Source organism: Panthera tigris, chromosome B1 (assembly GCF_018350195.1).
Source record: "Panthera tigris isolate Pti1 chromosome B1, P.tigris_Pti1_mat1.1, whole genome shotgun sequence".
NCBI lineage: Eukaryota > Metazoa > Chordata > Mammalia > Carnivora > Felidae > Panthera > Panthera tigris.
Genome location: NC_056663.1, coordinates 33,215,901 through 33,232,583, shown reverse-complemented (window position 1 = coordinate 33,232,583; position 16,683 = coordinate 33,215,901). Strand labels below are relative to the sequence as shown.

General features: G+C 41.3%; 1 pseudogene; it reads left to right on the top strand.

The window, feature by feature from the left end:
* Positions 1 to 13,286: 13,286 nt before the first annotated feature.
* LOC122238061 overlaps positions 13,287 to 16,683 on the top strand; it is a 111,513-nt pseudogene continuing 108,116 nt past the window's right edge.

The window sequence follows — 16,683 nt, the reverse complement described above, 5'->3', positions numbered from 1 at the left end:
TGGCTCAGTCAGCTGAGCGTCTGACTTGGGCTCAGGTCATGATCTCATGGTTGACGAGTTTGGGCTCTGCGTCAAACTCTGTGCTGACAGCTCAGAGCCTGGATTCTGTTTCAGATTCTGTGTTTCCCTCTCTCTCTGCCTCTGCCCTGCTCACACTCTGTCTCTGTCTCCAAAAAGTGAATAAATGTTAAAAAAAAATTTAATAAAAAAAAAGAAATGAACAGAGTTTCAGAGTCCTGTGGGACTGCGACAAGGCACTTAACATTTATGTCATCAGGGTCAAAGAATGACAGGGAAAAAGTGTGGAACTAAAAAAACATGCATGAAATAATAATAATAATAATAATAATAATAATTATAATAATAAATGTCCCCAGTTTGTGAACAACTTAAACCTACAAATTCAAGAAGTTGAGGAAGTTCCAAACACTCCAAGAAATCCTTGTGAACACACATCATAATCAAACTTCTAATAATCAAAGACAAAGGAAAAATCTTGAAAGCACCTAGAAAGAAATGACATATACAGGAGAACACTGATCGGAATGGTAGTGGAAATGTCGTTTGCAACTATACAGCCAAGGGGCACCCAGATGGCTCAGTTGGTTAAGGGTTGGACTCTTGATTTCCACTCAAGTCACAATCTCATGGTCGTGAGATCTAACCCAGCATGGGATTCCCCACTATGTGTGGAGTCTGCTTAAGATTCTCTCTCCCTCTCCCTCTGCCCCTCCCTCCCTCGCTCTCTCTCTCTCTGAATAAAAAAAAAGAAAAGAAAGAAACTATGCAGTCAAAAAGAAGCACATTTTTCAAATGCTAAAAGAAAAGAACCACTAACTTTGAATTCTATATCCAGCAAAAATATCCTTTAGCAATGAGGAGGAAAGAAAGACATTCTCAGATGTAGGAAAGCTTAAAGAATTTGTTATCATCAAGTAAGAATGGCTCTGGGAAGTTCTCCAAACCAAAAAAAAAAAAAATTATAACAGAAGAGACTTGAATATCTGAAAAGGAAGAAAGATCAATGGAACGGGTAAATGTCGGGGTAAATAAAATTGACTATCTTGCTCCTCATGAGCTTTTAGATCCAATGTGATGTTCAATGTATGTAAAGGAAATAAGTATTTAAGATATTACACTTTATTTTTTAAGTCCCATTTAAAAAATTTATTTTAATTCCAATATAGTTAACAGAGAGTGTTATATTAGTTTTAAGTGTACAATATAGTGATTCAACAATTCTATGCATTACTCAGTGCTCAATACAACAAGTGCACTCCTTAATCCCCATCACCTATTTCAACCATCCCCCACCCCTCAGGTAGCCATCTGTTTGTTCTCTAAAGTTAAATGTCTGTTTCTTGGTTTGTCTCTCTCTTTGTTCCTTTATTCATTTGTTTTGTTTCTTAAACTCCACGTAGAATGAAATCATATGGTATGTGTCTTTCTCTGACTTCTTTCACTTAGCATTATACTCTCTAGATCCATCCATGTTGTTGTGAATGGCAAGATTTTATTCTCTTGTACGCCTGAATAATATTCCATTATATACATGCCATATCTTCTTTATTCATCTGCTGATGGACACTTGAGCTGCTTCCATAATTTGGTTATTGTAAATAATGTCACAATAAACATAAGAGTGAATATACCCTTTCAGATTAGCATTTTTGTATTTGGGGAATGAATACCCAGTAGTGAGATTTCTGGATTGTTGAGTAGTTCTTTTTTTAATTTTTTGAGGAACCTCCATACTGCTTTCCACAGTGGATGCACCAGTTTACATTCCCATCAATAGTGCCTGAAGGATCCTTTTTCTCCACATCCTTGACAACACGTGTGGTTTCTTGTGGTTTGAATTCTAGCCATTCTGACAGGTGTGATGTGATGTCTCATTGAAGTTTGGATTTGTATTTCCCTGATGATGAGTGATGGTGAGCATATTTTCATGTGTCTTTTGGTTATCTGTAGGTCTTCTTTGGAGAAATATGTATTCAGGTGCCCTGCCGATTTTTAATTGGATTATTTGTTTTCTTGGTTGCAACCAAGGAGGCGAAAGACCTGTACTCTGTAAAACATTGATGAAAGAAATTGAAGACAGCACGAACAAATGGAAAGATATTCCATGTTCATGGATTGGAAGAACAAATGTTGTACCAATGTCTATACTACCCAAAGCAATGTACACATTTAATGCAATCCCTATCAAAATACAAACAGCATTTTTCACAGAACTAGGACAAACAATTCTAAAATTTAAAAAGACCCTAAATAACCAAAGGAACATTGGGGGGAAAAACCACACAATGGAAGGTATCACAATTCCAGACTTCAAAGCTGTAGTAATCAAAATAGTATGGTACTGGCACATAAATATATCAATAGAACAGGATAGAAAGCCCAGAAACAAACCCACCATTATATCGTCATTTAATCTTCAACAAAAGAGGCATGAATATGCAATGGCAAAGGCAGTCTCTTCAACAAATGGTGTTGGGAAAACAGAACACCTGAATGCAAAAGAATAACAGTGGACCACTTTCTTACACCATACACAAAAACAAACTCAAAATGGATTAACCTGAAATGTAAGACCTGAAATCATAAAAATCCTAGAAGAGAGCACAAGCAGTCAGAAATTGTTAGAGTGGATAAGAAAGTGTAGCCCAACTGTATGCTGTCTACAAGAAATTCACTTTAAACACAAATAGTAGGTTGGGAGTAAAAGGATGTGAAAACATATAGTGTGCAAGCATTAAATAAAAGCAGAAGAGGCTACATTAATATGAGATACAGTGGGATTCAGAGCAAAGAAAATTATTAGAGACAAAGAGTATTATTACATAATAATAAAGAGACAAATTCACTTAGCAATCTTAAATGTGTATGCACCAAACAACAAAACATCAAAATACATAAAGCAAAAACTGATAGAAATTAAAGGAAAAAAACTTTTAGGCTCTTGACTGATGAGTGAGAATCAAATCCCACGAAGAGTAAGGGAACACTACAACAATCTCTCAAAAACTTCTGGACAGGAGTTTTCTGTATTAAGTACAAAATGGATCTGCCATTTTCCTGCATTAGATATAAAAGAGTGGTTCCCCTAAATAGGAAGAAGCTTTTTTGTAAGGATGGAGAAAATGTCCTCTTATGCTAGCTATTGGTATTTTGCAAAAAAATTACATTGTATTTTTTAAGTTTATTTATTTATTTTGAGAGAGAAAGAAGGAGAGTGAGCAGGGGAGGGGCAGAGAGAGGGAGAGACAGAATCCCAAGCAGGCTCTGCACAGACCCCAACACGGGACTCAATCTCACAACTGTGAGATCATGACCTGAGCTGAAATCACGAGTTGGGTACTTAACTGACTGAGCCACCCAGGCTCCAGAATTGCACTGTATTAATGTTTACATGGATGAATGATAAATGGTGGGTAACTCAAGAACACTGTCACTTTAAAGAAAGGAAAAAGGCATGATCATGGAAGAAACGTTATACACACTCCATTTTTAGAGAGTCCTCAAGCGTCTGGACACCTATTGCTTTGCCTTGGCCCACATCTGATCTGGCTGGCACCAGAGCTAGCTGTCATGAAATGACATTTCTCCTGGCCCAGTGTCTATCGGCTTTTGACAATAATTTTACTTGATTTATTAGCTGCAGTTTCTACCACTCACATACTCAACAAGAACTTCTACTTCTGCTGAGACGTGACACCAGGAGCTGGATTTATGTTGCCATTTCAAACGACCAAACCACAATTTGAAAAGACAAAATAATACACTGAAAACTACAGAAAGCTTGTGAAAGAAATTGAAGAAGACACAAAAAATGGAAAAATATCCCATGCTCTTGGATTGGAAGAACAAATATTGCTAAAATGTCGATACTACCCAAAGCAATCTACATATTCAATGCAATACCAGAATTCTTCACAAAGCTAGAACAATGAGTCCTAAAATTTGTACGGGACCAGAAAAGACCCTAACAGCCAAAGCAATCCTGGAAAAGAAAACCAAAACTGGAGGCATCACAACCACTGACTTCAAGATGTATTACAAAGCTGTAATCATCAAGACAGTATGGTACTGGCACAAGAACAGACACTCAGATCAATGGAACAGAATAGAGAACCCAGAAATGGACCCACAAACATATGGCCACCTAATCTTTGACAAAGCAGGAGAGAATATCCAATAGAATAAAAACTGTTTCTTCAGCAAATGGTGCTGGGAAAACTGGGCAGCGACATGCAGAAAATGAACGTGGACCACTTTCTTACACCATACCCAAAAATAAACTCAAAGTGGATGAAAGACCTAAACATAAGACTAGAAGCCATCAAAACCCTAAAGGAGAAAGCAAGAAAAACCTCTTTGACCTCGGTTACAGCAACTTCTTCCTCAACATGTCTCTGGAGGCAAGGGAAACAAAAATAAAAATGAACTATTGGGACCACATCAAGATAAGAGACTTCTGCACAGCAAAGGAAACAATCAGCAAAACTAAAAGGCAACCAACAGAATGGGAGAAGATATTTGAAAAGGACATGTCAGATAAAGGGTTAGTATCCAAAATCTGTAAAGAACTGATCAAACTAAACATCCAAAAACCCAAATAATCCAGTGAAGAAATGGGCAAAAGACATGAATAGACACTTTTCCAAAGAAGACATCCAGATGGCCAACTGACACATGAAAAAATGCTCAACATCACTCATCATCGGAGAAATGCAAATCAAAACCACAATGAGATACCACCTGACACGTGTCAGAATGGCTAACGTTAACAACTCAGGCAACAACAGATGTTGGCAAGGATGCGGAGAAAGAGGATCTCTTCTGCACTGCTGGTGGGAATGCAAACTGGTGCAGCCACTCTGGAAAACAGTATGGAGGTTCCTCAAAAAAATTAAAAATAGAACTACCCTACAACCCAGCAATTGCACTACTAGGTATTTATCCAAGGGATACAGGTGTGATGTTTCGAAGGGGCACATGCACCCCCATGTTTATAGCAGCACTATCAACAATAGCCAAAGTATGGAAAGAGCCCAAATGTCCACTGACGGATGAATGGATAAAGATAGATATAGATATATAGATATATAGATATATAGATAGATATATAGATATATAGATATAGATACAGATATATAGATATATAAAGATAGATATATAGATATATATAAAGATATATCTATCTATCTATATCTATATATCTATATATATATGTATGTGTATACATATATATATATATATATATATATATACCGAAGTATTACTTGACAATTAAAAAGAATTAAATCTTGCCATTTGGAACTCTGTGGATGGAACTAGAGGGTATTATACTAAGCAAAATTAGTCAGATAAAGACAACTATCATATGGCTTCACTCATGTGGAATTTAAGAGACAAAACAGATGAACAGGACGGAAGGGAAGCAAAAATAATATAAAAACAGGGAGGGGCACAAAACATAAGAGACTTACATACAGAGAACAAAGTGAGAGTTGCTGGAGGGGTTATGGGAGGGGGGATAGGCTAAATGGGTAAGAGGCATTAAGGAGGATACTTGTTGGAATGAGCACTGGGTGTTATATATAGGGGATGAATCACTGGATTATACTCCTGAAATCATTATGGCATTACATGCTAACTAACTTGGAGGTAAATCTATAAACAAACAAACTTAAAAAAAACAAAAGACAAAATATAAGAAAACAGTGTTAAGACAGTAGACATCAGGCAACAAAGGACACTGGATCTCTGAGAGATGGAAAACACATGAGGTAAAGCCCTGTGATTTGCCCGACTTCCTGCCTCGAGAGTTTCTAGGCTACAATGCAGGGGGGCAGGAAAGCCAGGAAGAGGCCAGTGGACCCCTGAATTGAGGAGACGGAACTAAGACTCTGGGGAGAGCAAGGCAACTAGAGCTGTCCGGAGACAGTACCAAAGAGGAGACGCTACATAAGAACCCCAGAGATCTGCAGACTCCTATCTGACTATTCATCACTCCAGCATATGCATGTGAAGAAATTACCCAAGGCCAAAAGGAAGAACTCTTTGAAGGAGCAGAGAAAGCAGCACCCAGCGGTCTAAGGGTAGTTTTTGTTCTCACCGGACAGACCGGAAAAACCTCATCCATTCCTGGGGTACTGGGTAGAGTGCTCAGAATCATTTTGCCTCAGTATTGGGAAATGGGGCTGGTCTGATCCCACCTAAAAAGTTTTAAAGCAAGAATCCAACGAATGAATCCATTTCCAAGTAACTTAACTGCGTGCCAAAACAAGGATGCAGAATATTTAGAGCGATAGAAAAATATCCAGCACCCAGTGAGGTAAAATGCACAATGTGGGCATCCAATCAAAGATCATCAGTCATGCAAGGAAGCAGAAAAGTAAAACCCCGTAATGAGAGGGCTAATACCGTCCTAATCTCGTCACACATAGCTCTCCCACAGAACCATGGCAACTGGCATTTATTGTTACCCAAACCAAATAATTAAATTGATATTTATAAGTAAGGATTGCAATGTTTGGTTCGATTTGGGTTTCTTTGTGATTTAAGATCGCCTCTTTAGGATAAGAGGATGACGAGATCTCGACACTTCCTCAAGGTCAGTGGTTGCTAACAACCTCTATTTCGGCATTCTAAAAATGAATGCAGACATGCATTTCCCTCCCCCACCACCCCCACGAATTGAAGGTCAAAGGCTTACTCTTGTCAAGTCCTAATCAGAAGATCTCAGCTCTGAGAAGTGAAAATTATGATATGCTTGAGAGGTTCTGAGACAGCAGATTGTTGTATTTGAAGAACCCGTGGAGGCAAGCACAAATTGAACAAGGGGAACAGTTGAAATTTGCCTGTGATTATGCTTACCTTGCCCAGCTGTTGAGAATGGCCAAGTGGAAAGTCAATGCTGACCCTGCATTCTGCAGATTGATAGTGTCAATAATCAGATTACCTCCTACACAAATTGGTTTTGGCTGAAACCAGTTCTGAAGAATATGCAGAAAGGAAATCCTGGGTACTCCATTGGCCAGTGACTTGGAAGTCCTCTGTGAACACTTAATTTACGTCTTTGTGACATAAGATGTCAGTTTTACACTCTCATTCTCGGTATGACCTTGAGCAAGACAGGAAATATCTTTTGGTTTGTGTGAAGAGATGCAAAGATGGAATGAAATCTATTTTCCATTAATCTTTCTCGGAGGGAATAAAATAAGATTGTGTGCTCAGAGCTTTCCTTTGCCAGAAAGGTCTTTGACATATATATAACGCATTATTGTTTTTGGAACTAACCCCAGCCTGTGCCTTGTAAACAGAGGTGCTCAATCAATACCTTTGGTTGATAGATTGGTTGAGCAATTGCAGGTGTCCATGTGAGAAATCTGCAATCAGAAATAGCTGCGATAAAATGAATTCAGCAGAATCTCCGTTAAAGATTTTTTTTACATTTTATTTATTTTTTTATTGTTTTTTTTTTTTTTTTTTTTTTTTTTTTTTTTTTTTTTTTTTTTTTTTTTGAGAGAGAGAGAGAGACAGAGCCCAAGTCGAGGAGAGGCAAAGGGGGAGGGAGACACAGAATCCAAAGCAGGCTCCAGGCTCTGAGCTGTCAGCCCGGACAGCTAAGAAAGTTACAAGAAAGTTACAAAGATACAATATATCTAAGAATCTAGAATCCCATAAAAGATAGCACATACAAGGAATACCCCTGTTAGCTAGCTCGCCCAAGCCCATAGGAATTACGACCTATTTCGTATATGGTAGTTTGTTCTAGCAGCCCCAGTTTTTTCCAAAGAAATATGATACAGAATCTTATTACACTTGGAATCTAGGATATTGTTCCCAGCAAAACATACCCCTTTTCCTTCCACATATGGCAACTTCATTAAGCCCTACGTATTAAGGGAGCTAAAGATTCGATCACTTTAAATGTAAAAGTTTGGGAGAGGGCACCTGGGTGGCTCAGTCTGTTTGGTGTCAGACCTTTGATTTTGGCTGAGGTCATGATCTCACTGATGGCTCAGGTGGAGCCCTGAGTGGAGCCGATAGCACGGAGCCTGCTGGCAATTTCTCTCCCTCTCTCTCTGCCTCTCCCCAGCTTGTGCTCTCTCTCTTTTTCAAAATAAATAAATAAACATGAAGAATTATTAATTAATTAACTAATTAATTAATAAAAGTTTAAGAGAGATTTTTAGAAAATCATTGCCTGATTGGTATAACTGCCCACTGGAGTTAGGAAAAAAACTTACCTTGTCACAGTAAGTGACATCGCACGGCGTTGCACTATTTCAGGACCACAAATTCCTACCTTCCAACGGAGCAGAGCCCCCGTCATTCTGTAAACCCCTACTACAACGTTGGTAATTACCTCTTGGTATCACTCCGTGGGACCTTTGGGAAGTAGGTACATTAATAGTCCCAACGATCTAAATTGCCAAGGCCTAGAAGGAATTACATACCGGGAACCCAAATCAGCAGAGGTCGCTTTATCTGATTAACTCAGAACCGTTCTTTATCACCTAACAAACAGGAGCTTGGAAATGATGAGAAGACCCAGCAGGAGTGAGAGCGAAAGATCTGGAGTAGGGCTTTCAGCACCTTATACAAAAAGGACAGGTATTCTAAAAGACATGGGAGAAAAGCCTGAAAGGGTAGAAGCAGACGCACAAACTTATTTTGCTTTATAATCTCCCCTAAGACGTAAGTGCATTCTAAGGTGGGTAAACATAACATGATTTAAAGAACAAGGAGGGGCGCCTGGGTGGCTCAGTCGGTTAAGCGGCCGACTTCAGCTCAGGTCACGATCTCGCGGTCCGTGAGTTCGAGCCCCGCGTCGGGCTCTGGGCTAATGGCTCAGAGCCTGGAGCCTGCTTCCGATTCTGTCTCCCTCTCTCTCTGCCCCTCCACCGTTCATGCTCTGTCTCTCTCTGTCTCAAAAATAAATAAAACGTTAAAAAAAAAATTAAAAAAAAAAAAGAACAAGGAATCAGAAAATCGCAGGCTCTCTCAACTAGAGTGGATATTCGGAAAAGATTCTGTATCATGACCTAAGATTGATTGGAGGAGATAGCCCCTTAGCCAGAAGAGAAGTGCTGTATGACTGTAAACACCAGTCGGCCAGGGGCACACAAGCCCGCTCAGGCTGCCCTCCAACTCATGGGACACAATGGCTCCGGAAATCTGGATGGCTCCTTGAAGGCAGAACGGATGCTCCTTGCCAAAAACTATTGAAACCCTCAGGGAAGGGGGTCGGCCCAAAGGCGGACCTTGGAGCTCAGGAGATAAAGAATGGAGTGATGCCATTCAAGTGGAGAGAAAAATCTACCGGCAGCCAGACTTTGATAAATGATTTTCAAGTGTGCTTCCAAAACAACAGGAATGCATCAGTGGGTGCTGGCAGCATCTAGGGGTAAGCAACACAGCACTTGCATTAATCAATCCAGCCCCGTTCCTACTGGAGACGTGATTCATAAGACTGCGCACAGCTTCGAGAAAAGCAGCCTGGTACTGGGAAAAGGGGATTGTGCTTGGAGCCAGGAGCACCGGGAAGTCCCTGAAAACAGTACTGAGCACCTGCTGTTTTGCAGACACTGTGCTAAGTGCTTGACCACAGTATTCGTGCCACCCTCCCAGCACCCTCTGTGATGGGCAGTCGTCCTGGTAGAGCCAGCTTGTACCCGTTTACGAGAATATCTCTTTGTTATTTGCATCTCTTCCCACGTCCACATTCAGTGACCTCACAGGGCTAGCCTGAAATCAGCCATGCTGGGACTATGTGTTTCAGGGCAATCAGCAAATGCAACAATTGGGCAATTTTTTTTTTCCTCCAGAGAGCTGGTTGTTAAACCTTTACCAGCACCCTCCTGGGGAGGAGCTCTGTTATTACTCCCTCTTCATGAATAAGGACACAGGCACTGAGATGTTAGGAAACCACCCCAAAGTCATATGGTTGAGTAGTGCTGGAGCCTGACCTCGGTCTCAAGTCTCTTTGGTTCCAAAGCCCATGCCTATAGTCCATTTGTGCTCAGAAGGCCCCTTGTCCTGTGCCAGGACTGATGACTTAGACCCCATCTCCAAAGTTCTTTGAACTCCAACCTTCTCCTCAGTAAATTATATGGCTTAAATGGAAAGATTGGTGGTTTTATACAATTCCTCTCATCTCTTTCTGTGGCAATCACTCATATGAATGTACGCCCTATCATTTAAAACACTCAGTGTTGTTGGCCTTAGTTACAATTTCTTCACCATACTATGCATTTTCTGGTGTTCACAGTGTCCTCTCTCCTCGCTCCGTATCCTTCTTCTCACCATCCTGTATGTGTACCTTCGTGATACTGTGATTTATGGTAAGAAATACGTATTTAGTCTTCCTCCCCATTCCTGACACAAAGCTCCTAAAACCCTTGGAATTTCCTAAAGTGGAGATGGCAAGTAGGTCTTTCGTTCCGGTGATGAGGTGACTTTGGGGAAGTCCTAGGTAACCTAAGAATGTGATTACAGGGCTGGCATTTTCAGTTGCACCCTTCCATCTCTGGAGAGGGGAGGGAAGCTGGAGCCTGAGTTCAATTAGCAACGGCCAGTGATTTAATTAATGATGCTGGGTAATGAAGCCACCATGAAACCCAACATCACAGGCTTCGGGAGATCGTTCAGGTTAGTGAGCACAGGGAGGTGCTGGGAGAGCGATGGACTCAGAGAGGGCACGGAATCTCCACATCCTTTCCCATAGAACTTTCTCTCTGAGTTCTATGAACCACTGTAACAAATTAATCCCTCCTTAGGGAAGATGTTGTGGGAGCATCCAATCTATAGCTGGTAGTTCAGAAGCCCAGGTGACAACTTGGGGTCTGGAGGGGGTCGGGATGGGGAGTGTGTGATCCCTTAGACACCAAGCCCTTAACCCGCGAAACCTGATGTTTTTCCCCAGGTACCTAGCATCCAAGTTGAGTCAATTGCTTCATGGTGTGAAAAAAGCATACCTATTAGAATTGGTGTCAGAATCGGAATTTTTCGCCTTTCATGGCCTGGCTCGTCTTCTTCTCTGTGAGCCAACATGCGTTTTGATTGGGACAAAAGGCAGATTGAAGATATATTTGAGACATTTGGGTATTTTGAGAGACAGGTGTGACCCAAGTAGAAGACCTTAGTGGGAGCCACATGATAGTAAAAGGACATAAGATGCTTGTTTAAGATAGCAGAGTGTTCAGAGTGGGTCGTTCAAAATATGTCTGTGAAACAAATAAATGGTTGAAAGAAAACAAAACCTAGCAATGCCTAATCATTAAAAGTCATTCTTTAGAGGAAAAATTCTAAGGCTAAATATTATTCCCCTGTCCAAGGGAACCACATTTTACATTCAAAAGCTTTAATCCTGCTATAATGAAAACCTTCATGGAAATGAAGGAAAGATCCTGGAACAACGACCCTCTTAATGGAATGATTGGCCTTTGTGTTCCTCCTACCACCTTGTGTTCTTAGGAGTTTTCCCTCGTTAAGGGGGGTCTCTGCTGAGGACCTAAGTGGTGTGGCAACAGCCCAACAGACTGCAGTATCTCTGAGTCCTAAACCAGAAGATAATGTATATCTAAGCATTTAGAGACACCCTCAACCACGTGTAATCATTCATAAACGCTGATGTTCACTCTCTCCTTAAAAGACTGCACTATGCATTTCCGTATGACATAACCAAATGTCACCATCCCATGCTTCAGTGCTTTGAAGTCAACTTCATGCCTAAGCACATGCTTGGAAGGGGTGTTTAATTCTTGGGAGTTCTTGTTGTTGTTGTTGTTGTTGTTGTTTACTGATTCTTTGCCTTCTTCCTCCTTCCTTCTTTTTGGTGAATGTTCTCCCTCTCCTGGTCAGATCTGATTGTCTTCCTTATTTCATTTGATTATAACACTATGAGTCTCTGTTTTTGTTTTGTTTTGCTTTGCTTTTCTTCAGAATACACCGTCACTCACCAGAGCACTCATAAAGGTAACTCACATATCCTCACCTTTAAGAACATCCTTAACAGTCCTTTCTTCCGATTACATGAGTAATGCATGTTCTTCACAGAATATTTTAAAATGTAGAGGACAAACCAACTTACACTTGTAAATGATCTATATCTTCGACACAAACGATTTTCACTGTTAACATTCTATAATATTCTATATTGATTCTACATTTTTTTTTCTAACTTAGGTGCCTTTAGGTCAAAGAGTTCTACCAGTGGTTCTCAACCAGGGGTGATTTTCCTGGTCCCCACCTCCACCTCAAGTGATATTTGACAACATCTGGAGACTTTTTGGTTGTCACAACTTAGAGAAGAGTGCGTCTAGTGGACAGAGGCCGGGGATGCTTCTAACATTCTGCAATGGACAGGACAGCCTCCCACAACAAAAAGCTATCCAACGCAAAGTATCAATAGCGTTAAAGTTGAGAACTTTTGGTCTAAACAGAGCCTAATATATTCTAGGATTTCCCATGCTTTTGTATTTCTGGGACCTCTGGTACTCTGAATTTTCTGGTCTATTCCTCGTTTGCCTTCCTCTTGTACCCCAACAAATTACCACTCACACAGAATCATCAGGCAATTAGTGAACCTACACAGGTGAATGAAGGAATTGCTCCTTTTCTGTCTCTGCTGAAGTCCTATGTCTCTCTCCAGCTGTGCTTAGAAACTATGATTTTGATTTTTCCTCACCTATTAGTTCTGTCTCTCCCAACTTCCCTTCCTCTCTCCCTCTCTTTCCCTTTTACACAAACACACATTTTTGTACCCAGAGGCTATGAATGGATCTTTTCCACATTTTATTATGAACTTGGTTATTTATGTTTCACATTCTTTGAAGGGTTTGGTCTACAGGATGAATTAACAAAAAACTGATGGCATCTCCAGAGAGGGAGAAAAGAGTTTCACTCTGAGGACTAAGGGAAAAGGAGGTGTTCGGGAATTGCGGTGGGCACCTGGGATACGGAAGAAGGAGGCACTGAGATTGTCTGTCAGGAAAGTCAAGGGAGGCTCCCCAGCTGACTTGGTTCCAGACGTGCAGCACTGATCAGAAGGCCGTGGCACAAACTATAAGCACCTTGATGACAAAAAGACTTCCCCTTTTCAAATGCCTAGAAGGGATAGAATCAATGATATTCAAAGAGGCTGAACCACTGTGGAACATTCAGAGGCATTGTGCACATTGCAGAATTGCTTCCTGTGCATGAAATATCCTCCTCTCCTGAATATAAAATGCTTCGAAGCAGTGGTGGGTGCTGTGTAGATCTCTGAGTTAACAATGGGTAGGTGTTTGAGCCAGAAAACCTTCTCTTCTGTCCTTTTCTCTTGTCCCTATTACAAACATCCTGGGTACGTACCAAAGGGGTAGATCTCCAATAATAATCCAGACTAAATAGTCAACGACTGGATAATCTTATGGCTTCAATTTATAGGGTTTTACAAACTGCAAAACACTGTCACATACTTTAGGTTACTTGCTCTTCACCATCTTGTCAAACGTATAAGGAACTTGATTTTCCATGAGAATTGACATTCACTTAACCGCTAACTTAGTAGTCTTTGACTTTAGGCGAGCCACTTGGCCTCTTTGTTTTCTCATCTGTAAAATTAGGAGACTTGCGTCATTTTTACCTGCTTCTGGTTATATTCAGATAAGAAAATGTCTTAAAACGTAACAGAAACCCATGGGGGAGGGGAAGGAAAAAAAAAAAAGAGGTTAGAGTGGGAGAGAGCCAAAGCATAAGAGACTGTTAAAAACTGAGAACAAACTGAGGGTTGATGGGGGGTGGGAGGGAGGGCAGGGTGGGTGATGGGTATTGAGGAGGGCACCTTTTGGGATGAGCACTGGGTGTTGTATGGAAACCAATTTGACAGTAAATTTCATATATTAAAAAATAAAAATAAAAAAAAAAAAAAGAAAATGTCTTAAAGAGAAATTTTTTGTCAACCACATATGTTACAAATACAAGCGAGTAGTTTGTACCTGGGGAAACGGAAGCTGAACAGATTAATGACATGCACAACACAAGAATGTACCTTAAGGTAAACTATGGATTTTGGGGTGCTTTTATTGTGCTTCACTTCATTGGACTTCACAGACTTTTCTACAAATCTGAGGACTGTCTTTTTTTTAACAAGTTGATGTTTTTTGTGGCAATTCTGCTTCGAGCAAGTGCATCAGCGCGATTTCTTTTTTAAAGGTTTTTTTTTTAATGTTTATTTATTTTTGAGACAGAAACAGAGCACGAGTGAGGGTGGGGCAGAGAGAGAGGGAGACACAGAATCTGAAGCGGGTTCCAGGCTCTGAGCTGTCAGCACAGAGTCTGATGCGGGGCTCGAACCCATGAACCATGAGATCGTGACCTGAGCCCAAGTCAGATGCTTAAGTGACCGAGCCACCAGCTCATTGGAGCCCCAGCGCCATTTTTCCAACAGCATTTGCTCACTCCGCATCTCTGTGTCACATTTTGGTAATCCTCACATATCTCAAACTTTCTAATTATCGCTAATTTGTTGCGGTGATCTGTGATCAATGGTCTTTGGGGTTGCTCTTGTCATTGTTTTGGGGCGCCACCAACTGCACCCACATAGGACAGTAACTTAATCAGCAAATGTGTGTGTTCTGACTGCTTTACATAGCACCTGTTCTCGTATCTCCCTTCCCTTCCTTGGGCGTCCCTAACCCTAAGACACAATATTCAAATTACACCAGTTACTAACCCTATAATAGCCTCTAAGTGTTCAAATGAAAGGAAGGGTCATGCGTGTCTCAGTTTAAATCAAAGGCTAGAAATGAGCTTAGTGACGAAGGCCCGGCAAAAGCCAGAGAGGCCAAAACCTAGGCGTCTTGCACCAGTTAGCAAAGTTGGGAGTGCAAAGGAAAAGTTCTTGAAGGAAATTAAGAGTGCTTCCCGGTGAACACAGGAATGGTAAGACAGCAAAGCAGCCTTATTGCTGTTATCGAGAAAGTGCGGGTGGTCTGCATAGAAGATCAAACCAGCCACAACGTCCTGTTAAACCAAAGCCTAATCCAGCACGCCCTGACTCTCTTCAATTCCGTGAAGGCTGAGAGAGGTGAGGAAGCTGCAGGAGAAAAGTCTGAGGCTGGCAGAGGTTGGTTGACGAGGTCTGAGGACGGAAGCCGTCTCCGTGACATCAAGGTGCAAGGCGAAGCAGCAGGAGCTGATGTGGAAGCTGCCGCGGGTTCTCCAGAAGATCCGGCTCAGATAATTCATGAGGACGGCGACACTGAACAACAGGTTTACAACGTAGTGAAGCAGCCTCTGTTGGAAGAAGATGCCACCTAGGACTTTCACAGCTACAGAGGCAAAGTCAATGCCTGGCTTCAAAGCTTCAAAGGACAGGCTGACTCTCTTGCTAGGGGCTAATGCAGCTGGTGACTTTAAGTGGAAGCCAATGTTCATTTGCCATTCCAAAAACCCTAGGGGGCCTCAAGAACGATGCTAAATCTACTCTGCCTGTGCTCTCTAAGTGCAAAAACAAAGACGAGATGACAGCACATCTGTTTACAACATGGGTACTGACCATTTTAAGCCCCCTGTTGAGCCCTACTTCTCAGAAAAAGATTCTTCTCAAAATAATCCTGCTCACTGACAATGCACCTTTCACTCTTGACGGAGGTGAACAAGATGAATGTGACTTTCGTGCCTGCTGACACAACATCCATTCTGCAGCCTATGGATCGTTTCAGCTTTCAAGTCTTATTATTTAAGAAATACATTTCTGGGGCACCTGAGTGGCTCAGTCAGTTAAGCGTCTGACTCTTGGTTTCAGCTCGGGTCATGATCTCACGGTTCAAGAGTTTGAGCCCCACAGTGGGCTCTGTGCTGACAGTGTGGAGCCTGCTTGGGATTCTATGAATCCTTCTCTCTCTGCCCTTCCCCTGCGTTCTCTCTCTCTCTTTCTAAAATTAAAAGAAGAAGAAGAAGAAGAAGAAGAAGAAGAAGAAGGAGGAGGAGGAAATATATGTTCTAGGCCTACAGCTGTCACAGACAGGGATTCTTCTGATGGATTTGGGCAACGTAAATGGAAAACCTTCTGGCAAGGAGTCACCATTCTATTTGCCATTAAGCACATTTGGGATTCATGGGAAGAGGTCAAAATATCAACATGAGCAGGACTTTGGAAGAAGTGGATTCCAACCTTCATGGTGACTTTGTGGGACTTAAGATTTCAGTGGAAGAAGAAACTGCAGATATGGCAGAAAGAGCAAGAGACATAGAATTAGGAGTGGAGCCTGAAGATGGGACTGAGTGACTGCAATCTCATGATCACACTTTGATGAACGAGGAGTTGCTCCTTATGGACGAACAGGTGGAAATGGTCTCTTGAAATGGAATCTACTCCCGGAGAAGATGCTGTGAGGACTGCTGAAATGACAACAAAAAATAGTGTATGACATAGGATTCGTTGACAAAACAGCAGCAGACGTTGAGAGGATTGACTCCAATTTTGAAAGTTATGCTGTGGGGAAAATGCTATCGAACAGCATCCCATGCTAAGAGAGAGCATTCGTGAAAGGAAGAGTCAATCAGTGTTGCCTACTTCACTGTTGTCTTATTTTAGGAAGTTGCCACAGCCCTCTCAACCTTCAGCCCCCACTAATCTGATCAGTCAGCAGCCATCAACATGGAGGCAAGACCCTCCCTCAGCAA